Source organism: Helianthus annuus, chromosome 17 (genome assembly GCF_002127325.2).
Source record: "Helianthus annuus cultivar XRQ/B chromosome 17, HanXRQr2.0-SUNRISE, whole genome shotgun sequence".
Lineage (NCBI taxonomy): Eukaryota > Viridiplantae > Streptophyta > Magnoliopsida > Asterales > Asteraceae > Helianthus > Helianthus annuus.
In genome coordinates, this window is record NC_035449.2 from 186821282 (window position 1) to 186833215 (window position 11934).

An 11934-nucleotide genomic window follows, 5' to 3' on the forward strand; every position below is an offset into this window, starting at 1 on the left:
ATGGACAGGAATTTCCGAGGTGTTACATCCTCACCCCCTTAAAAGAAATCTCGACCTCGAGATTTATTGAAACAGTTGAGGGTATGTCTCTTGCATTTTGGACTCTAACTCCCATGTATATTCAGGACCTCTACTAGCATCCCATTTTACCTTGACAATAGGCACAAGCTTTCTCCGAAGCTTCTTTACCTGTCGATCCTCAATCGACACAGGTTTTTCCACAAATTTTAAACTCTCGTCTATATGCACATCCGTGTGTGGTATGATTAGCGACTCGTCAGCTAGACATTTCTTTAGATTGCAGACATGGAATACATTATGAATACCATCGAGCTCCTCTGGTAAGTTCAACTTATAAGCCACTGATCCTACACATTCGATGATCTCGAAAGGTCCTATATACCTTGGGCTTAACTTACCTTTCTTGCCAAATCGCATCACCCCCTTCCAAGGTGATACTTTGAGCAAAACCTTATCGCCAACCTCAAACTTGAGAGGCTTTCGCCTTTCATCCGCATAGCTCTTCTGCCTATCTCGAGCAGCTTTCAGGCGATCGCGAATTTGGACAATCTTGTCCGTTGTCTCGAAGACTAAGTCAGGACCTGATAATTGCGTATCTCCCACTTCTACCCAGCAAATGGGCGTTCTTGTAAGACCCTTGCTATTATTTAACAGTTTCCGTATGGTTTACGAAAATAAATATGTAATTATGGATACACATATATTGAAAAATACGGGTTTATTAAAACTTTTACAATTAAAGAACAATACAACGTAATTAGTTGAGTTCGTCGTTTAAAAATAACGACGAAACTATGTGCGGAAGCTTGTAACTGCATAGTGTTCGGTTCACTTCATTGCTTGATCGACACCCGGATGGTAGCTACATTCACCTAACATCAAAAACCAACTTAATGGTTAGTTTTGATAACTTAAAAACAAGTATAAACAAGTTCCATACTTTTTATCTACAAGTCCGTTTCGCGTAATTCTTTTTTTTACACGCTTCCGTAATTAAATTACGAATCCGTTTATCACCTCGGTTTGCATAAAAATCTGATTTATAAGCAAACGACTTAAAAATCCTTTGTGTGATTATTTGACCCGTTACTTTTAACATCATACTACAAGTTTATTAACAATATTCATTGCTTATCGTTTTTACCCATTCCGGGCTTGCCAAAAATTAGCATTTTCGCTTCCATTACAAGGTTTGTATTCGTGTTTACATTCACCGGTTTATTTTGAAACTTTCCAACACTTAGCCAATCTTAATCACTTGCTTTATTTTGACCCGTTTAACGGTTTTTATGCATTTAAGCATCAATTTCACTCATCTCTTTTCGTACTTCACATTTTTACATTTAAGATGTCTACTTATGTTTCACCACAACTATTTTTGTGGTGAATTAATACAATAAACCGATTATCCCGAGTATTATTTTTCGGTTAGTCATTTTACTAAAAAGACCAATTCTTAGGCATTTGACCCACGAAAGTTTATGCCTATATTCTTATGCGTATCAAAAGGGTTACATAATCATAATACAAGTTCCTAAACAATCTCTAGGGTTCGTTTGCCCGCTTTACCCAACGAGGGCTTTTTGGTCAATTTTAATCCTTCATTTTACAATGAAGGACTTTCGCTAATTAATTGACCAAGAATCGTACGTTTAACTAAAAGCTTGTTTATGCGTACCTGGCTCGGGTCAATATATAAACTCGTTTTATACCTTGCTTTTATTAGCCGTTACTTTATAGCGACGCAATTATCCATTTCCGGTTCACTCCTGTGAACATACAACTTAACAACCAACGTTAGTCAATATTGTCAAATGGTGTTATCACCACCATTTGACCCATTTGGCCTATATGACCAAACATTCGCATTTGTTTCAAAGCATGGTTTTTAACTACCCATTCCGGATTTTACCACAAAATTTCCTTTTTCTTACATATTTAACCCATTTCGGCTTACGCCGTGGGTATCCATTTAATCTCAACTTATATTTAGTCATCACGTGACTAAATTACCCTTTTTACCCCTTTTTCCCATTTCTAGTTACGCTATTAGGTAACTTTAAGAAAACTTATAAATTCTTAGTCAATTCATGACTAAATTACCATTTTGCCTCTTTTTACCATTAACCATGGTTTTGATAGTTTTTATTTATTCCGACTCATTTCGGTTCATGTCGGAACCCATTTTTTTTTAAACATAATCCATTGTCATATTTATCACCTATAAAATAAACACGTACATTTAAATTGGGTGTAAGCTTTACTTACCTTGCATCCTTGTGAGCTTCATACTTGAACTTGTATCCATTTGACCCGTTCATTTCCAAGCTCCTACCAAGCTTGTCAGAGTCAAACTACCATATCATATCCACAAGACGATTAGATTAGTCAACCATTAACATGACCATCACACCTTATGGATTCACACACTTATTCATCAAAGTATGTTATTTATTCAACAACTATTTTTTTTTTTCATAATTCTTTCCATTCACTAACCGTTTGACCCATTAGTCAAGTTACTTATACAAACTAGTTAGTAAGTGATTTTGAACACTTTAAGCATGTCATATAAAGTGTTATTTGTTCCTAACAATAAATACTTAATGACTAAACAAGTATACGCAATGATATGTCTTTTTCTGGATTAATTATAACATTATTAATGTGCAGCGATTTTCTATTCAGCTGTTGTAATCGACCATTATGACCCATTTAAAGTCCGAACTAGATTAACATGTTCAAAAATGGATCGTAGAAAACTTCAATACCTTCGCAAGCATATAAGGTACACCTTCTAACGAATTTTCTATGATTTTATATGATTTTTATAAAATCAGCACAGCAACTATATTTTCATTTTTCAATCAGCTTTTAAGTTTTCTGAACAGCTGTTTTAATTCACATTTTTGACCTATTTAACAACCACATTTGTTTCTTATGATTGAAAACAGTAAAAATTTACTTCGTAAGCTTTCCGAAAAGGTATAGAACACCCAAATCGGATAAACGGTTGATTTTATATGATTTTTTTAAGATTAGTCAAAATCCATATAAAAAGCTACGGAAATCATGTTTAGGGTCCTTTCAAATTCGACCCAAACCATCAAATGCAACCCATTTCCATGGCTATAACCCTTATTAAACTCTTGGTAATGGTTAGAAACCTATAACACAGTGATTGTAGACTAAGAGATGTCAAAAACATCATCTATTTCAAGAAGTCATCATATGAATCCTAATTTTACCATCTTCTTAACTTCATCTTTGTCAAATTAAGAACTAGAACTAAAATTAACATATATGCAAGTTCTATTTGGTGATTCTCATACACCATCATATTTAAAACCCGTAATATTCCATATCACACGAAATTAGTCAAATTAGCCAATTACGTGTTTCTTTCAAAATTTCAACATATAAACATTCGTTTAGGCATTTTAACAAGCACCTAGCGGGCACGATTTCTATACCTCTTATTTAGTTCATGGCTAATCTTTTTAACCAAGTTTCAGTCATTAAATCAAACCCTTATTTCTAGCATTCATAATCAATACCAAGACTTGTATCATAACATCAATTCTACACTATTTCAACATTGAAATTCAGTGTTCATCACATAATTACAACACCCACTTAACTCATGTATGGGTAATTATCAATTTCATAATTTTCATCACTAATTCAACAAGTTATTGACTAGGGTTTACTCCTAGACATGTTTTCATTACTAATTTCATCTAAATATCAATCAATCAAGTTCAGATTTTGATTTCTCATGTTCATCAAAATTCTAAGATGTAACCAAAAGATGAAATTTAACATACCTTGTGATCCCTTCGCTTAGGTGATCACTAAAATAAGCTTGGATTTCGATTTGGGACTGATTTGGCCTTCCAATTGCTTGATTTTTAGCTAGTTAGGGTTTGGTTGAAGAAACCTTGTTCGCCCCCTGTGTAATCTACGACCAGAACACACACCAAGTGTGTGTTTTGGGTTTTTAATTTTTGTTTTAATAATAATTATTTTCTCACTTAACCCTTTTAGTCCCTCTAGTTTCTAAAAGTTATAAAAAGGTTACTATATCAAGTTCCTTCATTATTTTAAAACACTTAACTAACTAGGTTGATATTCCTAGTTACTTAGTGGGTCCCGAGAGTTATAACCCGTTTTATTTTAACTTCCGTTAACTCGGGCTTCTTATAAACTTATTTTTTTAAAGCATTTATTCTCCTTTTAATTAATATTAGGATTATTTGTTTAAATCCTAATATTCACCTGGTTAATTTTACCACTAACGGTATTTTACCCGTTCATTAATATTAACGTGGTTTGACTATCAAATTTGTTTTCGGGGTGTTACAAGTCTACCCCCCTTAAAGAGGTTTCGTCCCCGAAACCTTATTTACGTAGTTCATTGGTTTAATCAAACGAACCAAGTTTCATTTTCAAGGCACCCGTTTCTTTCGGTCCAAAGTTCTCATTTATTTTGACGCATACGTCTTTCATGTGTGAGGCCTAGTGGGCCGTTACTTTCAGCTTGTATCCGTTATCTTTGTTGATTATTTAATTTGGCGGTTAGACTTCTTAGTCACCGGTTACCTTATACCCCATCACCTGGGTATACCGTATTGCCATCTCCGACCTTATACGTGTTTACTTGTATTTAAGAATTTATATCTGAGGATTTATTCCTTTCCATTATTATTTGATGTTGGGAATCATAACTAGTTCCTACGCTTAACCCAAATGACCCGTTGATTCTTTCACTTAGCCTCGTAGGCTATTTATTTAGATTTTCACCTTTTTACCTCTTTAAGGTGAGCACCCGACAATTCGTTTCTTTCTATTTGTGACCCGAAGGTCTTTTTGGTCCCATAGACCTTAACATTACTTATAATCCCAAAGGTTATGATGATCCCGTAGATCATCTTTTATTCGAGTATTTATTCAACTGTATGTATATCTATGGCGTCAAGGTACCCTTTTTATGTTTAGAATCATTTATTTTTGCTTTTGTATTTCATTTTTTCCTTGACCGTAGTCTAAGGCTACATTTGTTTTCTTTCGAATTATCTTTCCGACTTTATGACTTCTAACGTCATTTACATGTCGGTTTGTCCTACACTTACCGTTACCCGGTTCATACCTATACTTCTTTACGACCCATCACATAGGTTCATTAATATTTCGCGCTTCCATCATTTGGTTTGCGCTTACTTGTACTACCAAGTTTTTATACTTTATTTATCCCGTTTGACTTATTCGTGTGAGATTTCATCACTTATGAACGTCAAACTTCATCCTTTATTCGACCTGTTCAACTTTAAAATAGTTGAACATAGTTATCAAAATTTATGTTTGCAATTTCTCATCGTCTTTTAGTCATGACTCATAATCCGAGTCTTTTGACTTTCTATTTCGCGTTCCCGTCCCTTGGTTTACGCATACTTTCAAAATCCTACCCATATATCGGGTATTTTACCGAATCACTATCAAGGCAACCATCCCGGTATGTATTAAGACTTCGTTTTAATTTATTTGGTTGTCTTAGCGAAATTCATCACTTTTATTCAATCAAGTTCTTTATTCTTTATTTAATTCGTCTAACTTGTCCGTGTGAATTTCACCACTTGCGACAGTCAAACTTTTATCCCTATGCCTTAGCATTCCTATTAATCGGTCTGTATTTTCATTTACTTTGATCCTTGTCCCTTCTCTCGGGCTCGTTATTCTAACGTAATACGCTTCCGTCATCCGACTTGCGTTTACGTTTATTATCAAACATTTTGCTTATTTTATTCATTTGGGTACTTTTTTTTTAAATTGTCCCATTCAACCCGTCCTTATTACATCGGACGTAAATGTGTCCATCATATGAAGTTCATGGTATTATGTGTTCACTACTTACTTGGCCAGAGTAAGCGGTCAACACATGACACGCATGACCTTTTATAATTTTCACATCACGCCCTATGTTAGTAACGCCTCTATTTATTTCTATATCTTTGATTTCATTCCGTAAAACTTTATTTAATTGATAAACGACAATCATTAGTTTTACTTGTTTTGCCCTTTAACATATAGAATGTTTTCTTCCTTTTTTTTATCAAACTATTATGTAATCACATTCGTAAATGTGATCGCTACTTTTCTCAATAGTATAATATTGAGAATTATTCACTTGGATAATTACTCCCGTCCAAGTTTCCACATAAACTAACTCTATTATTGTCTCGTTATTCACAATCGTGAATAACACATGTTTCTATTTGATTTTTCTTGGAAACATCATTCTAAATAGATATCCTATTCGGTTTTTCCAAGTTTTATCCTACATATGCAACCGTCATTCTCTACGTGTTTGTTGCATATTACTATTTGTGCGATTAAATGTAAAACGTGCACCTGGTAATGCTTGCCCCGACGGGCTTTCCTTGCCGTTAACCTGGTTCGCGATTGTTACGCGATTTTTTGTCCTTGGCGAGCATGCTCTGCTTGTCATACTCGGACCGTTTCTCCGTCATATCCGAAATTTGTTACACTCTCGCCATCCTCAGATGTAAGTATCCTTCAATTAAAACATTTACAAGGATTAGTAATGTCGACTTCAATAAATGCCCGTATCATAATACAAGGCTTTTCTACTATACGTGTCAACGCACGTAATTTCATTAACTATATCGATCCTTGATCGATTTAATTGGTGTAACGTGTATTACACGATAATCCTATGTGTTATTACAACACTTTAATCATACTAAACCATTACTATATACATCTACTTACCAGATTTGCGATCAAGCCTCGAACCGAACACTTTATTCTTTTAACCTGGAGCTCTGATTACCAACTTGTAAGACCCTTGCTATTATTTAACAGTTTCCGTATGGTTTACGAAAATAAATATGTAATTATGGATACACATATATTGAAAAATACAGGTTTATTAAAACTTTTACAATTAAAGAAAAATACAACGTAATTAATTGAGTTCGTCGTTTAAAAATAACGACGAAACTATGTGCGGAAGCTTGTAACTGCATAGTGTTCGGTTCACTTCATTGCTTGATCGACACCCGGATGGTAGCTACATTCACCTAACATCAAAAACCAACTTAATGGTTAGTTTTGATAACTTAAAAACAAGTATAAACAAGTTCCATACTTTTTATCTACAAGTCCGTTTCGCGTAATTCTTTTTTTTTACACGCTTCCGTAATTAAATTACGAATCCGTTTATCACCTCGGTTTGCATAAAAATCTGATTTATAAGCAAACGACTTAAAAATCCTTTGTGTGATTATTTGACCCGTTACTTTTAACATCATACTACAAGTTTATTAACAATATTCATTGCTTATCGTTTTTACCCATTCCGGGCTTGCCAAAAATTAGCATTTTCGCTTCCATTACAAGGTTTGTATTCGTGTTTACATTCACCGGTTTATTTTGAAACTTTCCAACACTTAGCCAATCTTAATCACTTGCTTTATTTTGACCCGTTTAACGGTTTTTATGCATTTAAGCATCAATTTCACTCATCTCTTTTCGTACTTCACATTTTTACATTTAAGATGTCTACTTATGTTTCACCACAACTATTTTTGTGGTGAATTAATACAATAAACCGATTATCCCGAGTATTATTTTTCGGTTAGTCATTTTACTAAAAAGACCAATTCTTAGGCATTTGACCCACGAAAGTTTATGCCTATATTCTTATGCGTATCAAAAGGGTTACATAATCATAATACAAGTTCCTAAACAATCTCTAGGGTTCGTTTGCCCGCTTTACCCAACGAGGGCTTTTTGGTCAATTTTAATCCTTCATTTTACAATGAAGGACTTTCGCTAATTAATTGACCAAGAATCGTACGTTTAACTAAAAGCTTGTTTATGCGTACCTGGCTCGGGTCAATATATAAACTCGTTTTATACCTTGCTTTTATTAGCCGTTACTTTATAGCGACGCAATTATCCATTTCCGGTTCACTCCTGTGAACATACAACTTAACAACCAACGTTAGTCAATATTGTCAAATGGTGTTATCACCACCATTTGACCCATTTGGCCTATATGACCAAACATTCGCATTTGTTTCAAAGCATGGTTTTTAACTACCCATTCCGGATTTTACCACAAAATTTCCTTTTTCTTACATATTTAACCCATTTCGGCTTACGCCGTGGGTATCCATTTAATCTCAACTTATATTTAGTCATCACGTGACTAAATTACCCTTTTTACCCCTTTTTCCCATTTCTAGTTACGCTATTAGGTAACTTTAAGAAAACTTATAAATTCTTAGTCAATTCATGACTAAATTACCATTTTGCCTCTTTTTACCATTAACCATGGTTTTGATAGTTTTTATTTATTCCGACTCATTTCGGTTCATGTCGGAACCCATTTTTTTTAAACATAATCCATTGTCATATTTATCACCTATAAAATAAACACGTACATTTAAATTGGGTGTAAGCTTTACTTACCTTGCATCCTTGTGAGCTTCATACTTGAACTTGTATCCATTTGACCCGTTCATTTCCAAGCTCCTACCAAGCTTGTCAGAGTCAAACTACCATATCATATCCACAAGACGATTAGATTAGTCAACCATTAACATGACCATCACACCTTATGGATTCACACACTTATTCATCAAAGTATGTTATTTATTCAACAACTATTTTTTTTTTCATAATTCTTTCCATTCACTAACCGTTTGACCCATTAGTCAAGTTACTTATACAAACTAGTTAGTAAGTGATTTTGAACACTTTAAGCATGTCATATAAAGTGTTATTTGTTCCTAACAATAAATACTTAATGACTAAACAAGTATACGCAATGATATGTCTTTTTCTGGATTAATTATAACATTATTAATGTGCAGCGATTTTCTATTCAGCTGTTGTAATCGACCATTATGACCCATTTAAAGTCCGAACTAGATTAACATGTTCAAAAATGGATCGTAGAAAACTTCAATACCTTCGCAAGCATATAAGGTACACCTTCTAACGAATTTTCTATGATTTTATATGATTTTTATAAAATCAGCACAGCAACTATATTTTCATTTTTCAATCAGCTTTTAAGTTTTCTGAACAGCTGTTTTAATTCACATTTTTGACCTATTTAACAACCACATTTGTTTCTTATGATTGAAAACAGTAAAAATTTACTTCGTAAGCTTTCCGAAAAGGTATAGAACACCCAAATCGGATATACGGTTGATTTTATATGATTTTTTTAAGATTAGTCAAAATCCATATAAAAAGCTACGGAAATCATGTTTAGGGTCCTTTCAAATTCGACCCAAACCATCAAATGCAACCCATTTCCATGGCTATAACCCTTATTAAACTCTTGGTAATGGTTAGAAACCTATAACACAGTGATTGTAGACTAAGAGATGTCAAAAACATCATCTATTTCAAGAAGTCATCATATGAATCCTAATTTTACCATCTTCTTAACTTCATCTTTGTCAAATTAAGAACTAGAACTAAAATTAACATATATGCAAGTTCTATTTGGTGATTCTCATACACCATCATATTTAAAACCCGTAATATTCCATATCACACGAAATTAGTCAAATTAGCCAATTACGTTTTCTTTCAAAATTTCAACATATAAACATTCGTTTAGGCATTTTAACAAGCACCTAGCGGGCACGATTTCTATACCTCTTATTTAGTTCATGGCTAATCTTTTTAACCAAGTTTCAGTCATTAAATCAAACCCTTATTTCTAGCATTCATAATCAATACCAAGACTTGTATCATAACATCAATTCTACACTATTTCAACATTGAAATTCAGTGTTCATCACATAATTACAACACCCACTTAACTCATGTATGGGTAATTATCAATTTCATAATTTTCATCACTAATTCAACAAGTTATTGACTAAGGTTTACTCCTAGACATGTTTTCATTACTAATTTCATCTAAATATCAATCAATCAAGTTCAGATTTTGATTTCTCATGTTCATCAAAATTCTAAGATGTAACCAAAAGATGAAATTTAACATACCTTGTGATCCCTTCGCTTAGGTGATCACTAAAATAAGCTTGGATTTCGATTTGGGACTGATTTAGCCTTCCAATTGCTTGATTTTTAGCTAGTTAGGGTTTGGTTGAAGAAACCTTGTTCGCCCCCTGTGTAATCTACGACCAGAACACACACCAAGTGTGTGTTTTGGGTTTTTAATTTTTGTTTTAATAATAATTATTTTCTCACTTAACCCTTTTAGTCCCTCTAGTTTCTAAAAGTTATAAAAAGGTTACTATATCAAGTTCCTTCATTATTTTAAAACACTTAACTAACTAGGTTGATATTCCTAGTTACTTAGTGGGTCCCGAGAGTTATAACCCGTTTTATTTTAACTTCCGTTAACTCGGGCTTCTTATAAACTTATTTTTTTAAAGCATTTATTCTCCTTTTAATTAATATTAGGATTATTTGTTTAAATCCTAATATTCACCTGGTTAATTTTACCACTAACGGTATTTTACCCGTTCATTAATATTAACGTGGTTTGACTATCAAATTTGTTTTCGGGGTGTTACAGTTCTGCACTTTCTACCATATAGTGCCTCGAAAGGCGCAGCCTTAATGCTAGTATGGTAGCTATTATTGTAGGAGAATTCGACTAACGGTAAATGCCTGTCCCAACTTCCTCCTAGATCAATCACACATGCTCACAGCATGTCTTCCAATGTCTGAATGGTACGCTCACTCTGCCCATCCGTCTGAGGGTGGTAAGCCGTACTGAAATTCAATTGAGTGCCCAGAGACTGTTGGAAACTCTTCCAGAAATGAGATGTGTATCTAGTATCCCGATCTGAGATAATAGATACTGGCACACCATGCAAGGCCACAATCTTATCTACGTACAATTGGGCTAGCATGTCAGAGCTGAAGGTCTCTCTAATGGGCAGGAAGTGTGCTGACTTGTCTATCTGTTTTTATTTTTATTTTATTTTTCAGCATTTAGTTAGTTTTATTTTCTTAGTTTAAAAATCTTTTTTCTAACATTTTGATTTGATTAGACGTTGAGGATAAACCGGTACTAAAAGCTCTTGTGTCCTTGGACGACCTCGGTATCTTACCAACACTATACTACGTCCATGATGGGTGCACTTACCCATATGTGTGTTTAGTGTTAGTAAATATCGTGTTTTATAAATTTAAAACTTGGCTAAAAGTGTAAAAAGGGCTTAAAATATACATTTAAAACATATACACACTGACACGCATCATCTAATTACTTCAAAATCACTTCAAAACAGAATGTTTGGTTAATTACCTTTATCCAAAGAGTCATTGCACTCGGATAGGCGTAAACCACATTTATTCCAATCTACGCTTAATCTAGCGGATCTATTCTTAAGTAATGATTCATGTCTAAAGGAACTAACCTTTGACCCGTATACATTCTAACAAATAAATAATTCTGTTTATTCCAGACTACTAACATGACTATAATACATAACTAAAATATAATTCTAAAACCAATCTCCCGACACTAACCAATTCATGGTTAGATGCCAAGAGTTATGGTAAATATTATCTTAAGTTAAAATTCCTTATAATTGGACTTCCAATGGGTGAATTTGTGCCCATGAAAGACACATAAACGTGGTGTCCAATTTAAGTGTTTTAGCAAGATAACTTTCATGTATTTTATTGTATACACACTTTCATATTAATTCCTGACTCTAACTCATACTCAACTGCCATTGACTCACACGCCTTCGTTTCCCCAATGTAGGGTAATCTCGGTGTTCCTAAACCTTTAAGACTAAATCAACTCACATTTGTGGAAAGCTTTGCAAACTGTGAGTATACTCGATCTCTTTTTCCTTTTGATGTGTGAAAAGTGTATATATT

General features: G+C 33.8%; 2 long non-coding RNA genes across 3 annotated transcripts; both read right to left on the reverse strand.

Moving 5' to 3' along the window:
- Positions 1–683: 683 nt before the first annotated feature.
- LOC110873294 lies at positions 684–4230 on the reverse strand. 2 transcript variants are annotated; one of them, XR_004885463.1, is made up of 3 exons: positions 3849–4230; positions 1700–2375; positions 684–893 (listed from the first exon to the last, which is right to left on the reverse strand). It is a non-coding gene; the product is annotated as an uncharacterized LOC110873294 (long non-coding RNA). The 2 variants fall into 2 exon arrangements; XR_004885462.1 differs by having other exon boundaries at positions 684–2375; positions 3849–4214.
- Positions 4231–4304: 74 nt separating this feature from the next.
- Positions 4305–10460, reverse strand: LOC110873295. Its single transcript, XR_002555021.2, has 3 exons — positions 10075–10460; positions 7929–8603; positions 4305–7121 (listed from the first exon to the last, which is right to left on the reverse strand). It is a non-coding gene; the product is annotated as an uncharacterized LOC110873295 (long non-coding RNA).
- Between the last annotated feature and the right edge of the window lie 1474 nt (positions 10461–11934).